A 5,575-nucleotide genomic window follows, 5' to 3' on the forward strand; every position below is an offset into this window, starting at 1 on the left:
CAGCCGAAGAGGATGTGGTCTAGGGTGGCGTGCGGTTCTCCGCAGAGAGTGCACTCTGGGGAAACATGGCGGAAGTGGGATAGAAGCTGAGGGGTAGGAAGAGTTCGGGTCTGGAGTCGCCTCCAGAGGATTTGTTCGGAGTGGGATAGGCGGGGGTGGGGAGGGGGATAGAGTCGACGGGCAAGGCGTGCTTGTTGAGTTAGTTCTGAGAACGTGTGTGCCCGCTCCCTCGAGAAATCCCGGCTGGGGTCGCCATTTGCCCGGCAAATAAGTCCTCGGGCTATGTTATCGGCGGCCTCATTTCCTGGATTGCCAGAGTGAGCCGGCACCCACACGAGCTCAATACGCCTATCGGGATTTAGGGTGCACATTCTTAATACCTGCCACGCGTGGGGATTGACGCGTCCGCGGGCGAAGTTAAGAATGGCTGTTTTGGAATCGCTTAGTATATAAGCCGCCTTGGTTTGGGCAATGGCTATTGCTATAGCTGCTTCCTCTGCTTCTTCCGGGGTACAAGGTGGGTCTATGAAATGGGTAAATAGGGGGGCTGCTGGATGGTAAGCCACAGCTACTGAACGGTCTGTACCATACGCGGCGTCCACCCAGCGCACATCCTCTAAAGTGCCATATTCTTTATGGAGAGCTTTGGCTCGCGCGACTCGGCGGGATTGATGGTATTCAGGGTCGACATTCTTAGGAAGGGGTTTCAACAAGCGCGTGCTCAATGTCGGTGCCGGCGATGGTATCGTGCCTTATGGCGGTGATGGTTTTGCTGACTAGGACGGCCTCTTTACTTTCGTTTTGACTCTCGTAAACCTCGTACCCTTGTAAGGTCGGCTTGATTCCAGTCTCTGGGAGCGCAATTACATCAGGAGGTGTGAGCTGTGTGTTTATATATTGTTTTAAGAGGGCCTGCTTTTTGCGGTAGCCTCTGCAGTTCCATTGCCAAATATCTAAGTATTCTTGTTCTTGCCGATACGTATTGATCATATTTACGCGTTACTGTTGTTGCCTTGTTCGCTTGCGAAAGCTGTTAGCGCTGGACGATTGTACGCCCTTTCCGTAATGTTTTCGGTATGTTTTTGTTTTCGAAAGCGCTTCTGATCTCTGAGATCTGCCCTTGGAATTGTACTTGCATCTGTTGCATTTGCGATTGGATTTTCTGCATCATATCCTGCATTGTCTGCTGCATCATCTGTTGCATTCGTGTTTCAAGGTCTCCTTCGTTCGATGCCTGTGGTTGTCGTTTTGGAAGGGCTCTACTCGCGTCGATTTCCCGCTGTTGTTCTTTTAGTGTTTTTGTGAGTTCCTCAACTTTGCGTTCGAGCTCGTTTTCTTTGATTCGAGCGAGTTCTAGCTCGCGTCTGAGCGCATCGCTGTTCGCGTCCTTCGGTTCTGTGACGCGACTGTCTTTGTTGTTTGTGTTCTTTATGTCACTACCCTTTCTTACCGAGTGCGAATCAATGGTAGAAGCCCAGCTCACTTTGCTGCCGCTTGTCTGGGAAAGCTTCTTCTTTTTCTTTTTCTCTTGCTTCTCCCCGTCCTGTGGGCCGGCTGGTGGTAGAGGCGGGAAGGAGTTGGACCTCGATCGGCTCCTGGATGTCTCTCCCTCTGAGCTGAGCCATCGCTTGGGTGGTCGCCCGCGTTGGTCGCTCCGTCCTCTTCCTCCTATGGGTTTTGGCCTCACTTTTTTCAATCTCTCTCGGCACTCCATGGATTCGGTCCGGTGTGCCTTGACACAGATTATGCACTTGGGCGCGCACTCGTGGTTGTCGGGCGGGTTTGAAACTCCGCACAGTCCGCACACAATAATGTTCGGTGTGGGGCACACGTCGGAGCGGTGTCCTTGCTAGAAGCAGACGTAACACACTTGCCTAGTGGGGCGGTACTGGTAGCATGGTACTTCTCCCCCGTAATATATGACGAATTTCGGCAAGACTAGGCCGTCGAACGTGAGCACTGCCGTCTTGGATTTTCCGAGCATACTTGCCTGAAGTATGGTCACTCCTTCAGTTCTGACTAGTAAGTGTGCTTTGAGTTCTTCAGGAGGGGTACCTGGGTCTACACCGTGGATCACGCCGCGCAGGACGTCTTCCGGTGCTTCCACGTAAGCGTTTACATCATAAGTCTCTCCGTCGAATTTGAGACGGGTAATGTGCCGCACTAGCTGAGGCGTTTGCTCGTGCGGGGTGCTACCGATAATGATACTGGATCCGGTGCGAAGCCTTACAATTAGGCCCTCGTCCTTGCATTGCTGGCCGTACGCCATGACAATGGCGCGTGCTACTTGGTGGGAGGTGAGGGGCTTCACCATGAGTCTTTTCTTAGGTCGAATAATGATCTTGTAGTCGCTTCTGGGGAGTGGCGGCATTCTTCGCCTAGGCCTGCTCTGCTCCCTTGATCCATTCTTGTTGCAGCCGGTCGCATCACCAGGTAATTTTCCATCGTGAGGTTTGGCGGCCGGGCCGGCTCCCGTGCCTTTGCGTTCTTTTCGCCTTTGAAGTTTTCTCTGGCGCTTGGATTGTGCAAGCTCCCAGCTGGCATCGTTTTTGTACCCGTCTGGCTTCGACGAGGAGTCGGACGGGATCTCGTTCTCACTTCCCAAGTCGCCGTCTCCGAAGTCGTCTTCATCCATCTCTTGGAATTCGTTGAGAAGGACGTTTGGTGATTGTAGTGGCAGATCGTTGTCTTGGCTGGGCCCCCGCCACATGGTCCGTCGTTGAAGCGGCGTCGATGCTAGGCGTCGGCGTCGACGACAAGGTTAGCCGCCCATGCTCTCACGATGTCGAGCTGGGTGGCCCGTTAGGGTTAGCGAGCCGGCGCCCGCTTTATAACTTTCAAGTCCGGTAGAAAGCCGAAAACTGGTCCCACCGCTTGGAATTTCTATCCTGGAGATCCAGGACTTGATATCTTTCCGTTGCGAAGAAAATCCGGTGGCGAGAATGATTTGGTCCGGTCGAATTTGGTCAAAATGTGCGGAACCGATGCGACGCGCGTCCGCTTGCTTGAACCGCCATGTAGCGTCCTCCTTTAAGGCGGAAGCCTTTAATGCTTCATCGTTGTAAGCAGGAGTTCTCGACAGAAATGTCACGCTTTTCAATTGGTCGAAATGGTCGTGACGTCACCATGTGCGAACTTCAATCGGGTCCAATGCTACTTTGGCTAGTTACAATGGAACAAATTAAAGAGATGGTGTAGTGATGCTGCAAGTAAATTCAATAAATAAATAGAACACAGTAGGATTTGGGGAATCGAACCAGGGTCTCTGGAGTGCGAGACGAGAACGCTAACCACTCCGCCTTACCAGCTTGATGGTTTGCAATGAACAAAGACTCGTCTAGAGAATGCGGTGTCTTCGTTCACTCCCATCTTCCTCCCTTCCCTTACGACGAGTTTCAAGTGTCCACCAAGATGTGCGAGACGGATAAAATTCCTTTTCAACACATATTTACCGACGAACAAGGCGTAGAGCCTAACTGGCGATGGAGTTCTGTGGACTCCCTTTTCCTGGAAGCCTTGCAAGACGCTGTCGCGTTCCACTCTTGGAGGTTTGGTTTGGTTTATGGGGTTTAACGTCCCAAAGCGACTAAGGCTATGAGAGACGCCGTAGCGGAGCGCTCCGGAAATTTCGACCACCTGGGGTTCTTTTACGTGCACTGACATCGCACAGTACACGCAGCCACGCGTGACCTGTGGACGCGGCGCACTGCGTTCCTCCAGCTGGAGGCGCTGGGATTTTGATTTCGCAACCTACCAGGCTTAACCAAATCTATGCCCCCGCCAACTTTTTGTTCTTGCCATTACTGGGATCGAATTACGCATGCTTCGTGTAGCAATTTGTATCAGTTCTTTCTTTTGATTCACATTATTAGGCTTCGCCGAAACGGGCAAAGCCTTTCAAAAATTTCCGCATAGGCTCATTAGGGTGCGCCTCCACACGGCAATCTTTAGTAAAAGGCGAAAGATTGATACGTGACTGCGGAGAAGCCTGAGCGTGAAACATTAATGAAGCCACCGAGACCCCATTGCCCCCATGATGCTAAGAGATGCCGGTTACTAACTTCCGTTTAAACAAGAATTCCGGCATAAAAACGGGCACACAAAGGTTAATCGGCAGAATCTGGCTCAGTGACTTTATTAGCCTATGGCTTTTAATTAAATATAATTAAATTATAATTAAATTATAATTAATTATAATTAAAGTCGCGTCACTTCTTTTGTATTTTCGCACTTTATTGTTATTCAAGCTGTGTTTTCTGCGAGTTATTGTGTGGTATTCCTTTGAAAAATAGGGAAAGGGAGATTGGCTGTCATCAAAATTTCAGGATGGATGGATGGAAACAACTTTATTACACAAAAAAAAATCTTCCGGGGTGGTCCGCTACTGGTCCAGGAGTCGACGGGCTTGTGCTTCACGTAAATCCCGATCCACCAGCCATTTGTTTTTTTTTTTGCTCACTCGATTATGTACCAAATGTATGATTGTATTAATGAATACTTTGATACGTGTTTGAACACATGTTTTGAAGGCCAGAGTAGGCTTTCTTCCGTTTTCTGTTTTTCATTTGATGTGATTCCGCGTATGAATGCTGATTTCTTGTCTTTTAAACCTGATTGCTGGCTTTTGTTTTATTGTGTTGTTAACTTGCATCTTGTTATTTATAAATCCACTCCTGTAACAGCGCCTTGGATCTTAAAGGGGCATTTGACAATGTAACACATGAGATCATACTCACTAACCTAAGTCACACCGACTGCGGCCTCAACACATTCCAATACATAAGCCAATTTTTAATGGATCGTCAATCCTACATTCGAATTCAAGATAGAGACCATGGTCCTTACCTACTCGGCACGCGGGGAACCCCTCAAGGCGCGGTACTTTCCCCGCTGCTCTTCAATCTGGCCATGATGCACCTGCCGGCCCAGCTGAGTGGTGTCGCCGGCGTGCAGCACGCCCTGTACGCTGATGACATCACTCTGTGGGCCACGCAGGGCAGCACAGGAGACATTGAAACCAGCCTGCAAACAGCGGCGACGATAGTAGACCGCTACGCCCGCCGCTGCGGTCTTCAATGTTCCCCTCAAAAATCGGAATTTGTGCACCTCCGCCCCTCACAGAAGTGCACAACTAAAATATCTCTCTCTCTTGAGAGTGGTCCCATACGCGAAAGTGATGAGATACGGGTACTCGGACTCTACATCCACAAACACAGGCGGCCAGACACTACATTGGCCAAACTCCGTAAGGTGGGGGACCAGGTGGGCCGCATGGTCCGCCGGGTTTCCAACAAACGCGGAGGGTTACGAAGTAAGGATGCCTTGCGGCTGGCAAACGCCTTCGTAACTAGTCGAATTCTCTATTCGACTCCTTATCTCCACCTACGGAAACAAAAGGAGGACGCCCTTGAGGTCATCCTTCGCAAAATTGTTAAACGTGCCCTTGACCTCCCTATCACTACTTCAAACAGCCGGCTTATGGCTCTTGGGGTGGTGAATACTTTCCGGGAGCTCCGGGAGGCGCACCTTACAAACCAGTACACGCGCTTGTCGCTAACGGAGTCGGGTCGCCGCC

The 5,575-nt window shown here is 50.6% G+C and overlaps 1 non-coding gene across 1 annotated transcript; it reads right to left on the reverse strand.

Moving 5' to 3' along the window:
- Positions 1-3,872: 3,872 nt before the first annotated feature.
- Positions 3,873-3,996, reverse strand: LOC149362523 (U5 spliceosomal RNA). Its single transcript, XR_016289294.1, has one exon. It is a non-coding gene; the product is annotated as a U5 spliceosomal RNA (small nuclear RNA).
- Positions 3,997-5,575: the final 1,579 nt, after the last annotated feature.

The sequence above is a fragment of the Amblyomma mixtum genome, chromosome 2 (genome assembly GCF_055824585.1).
Source record: "Amblyomma mixtum isolate Tamu chromosome 2, ASM5582458v1, whole genome shotgun sequence".
NCBI lineage: Eukaryota > Metazoa > Arthropoda > Arachnida > Ixodida > Ixodidae > Amblyomma > Amblyomma mixtum.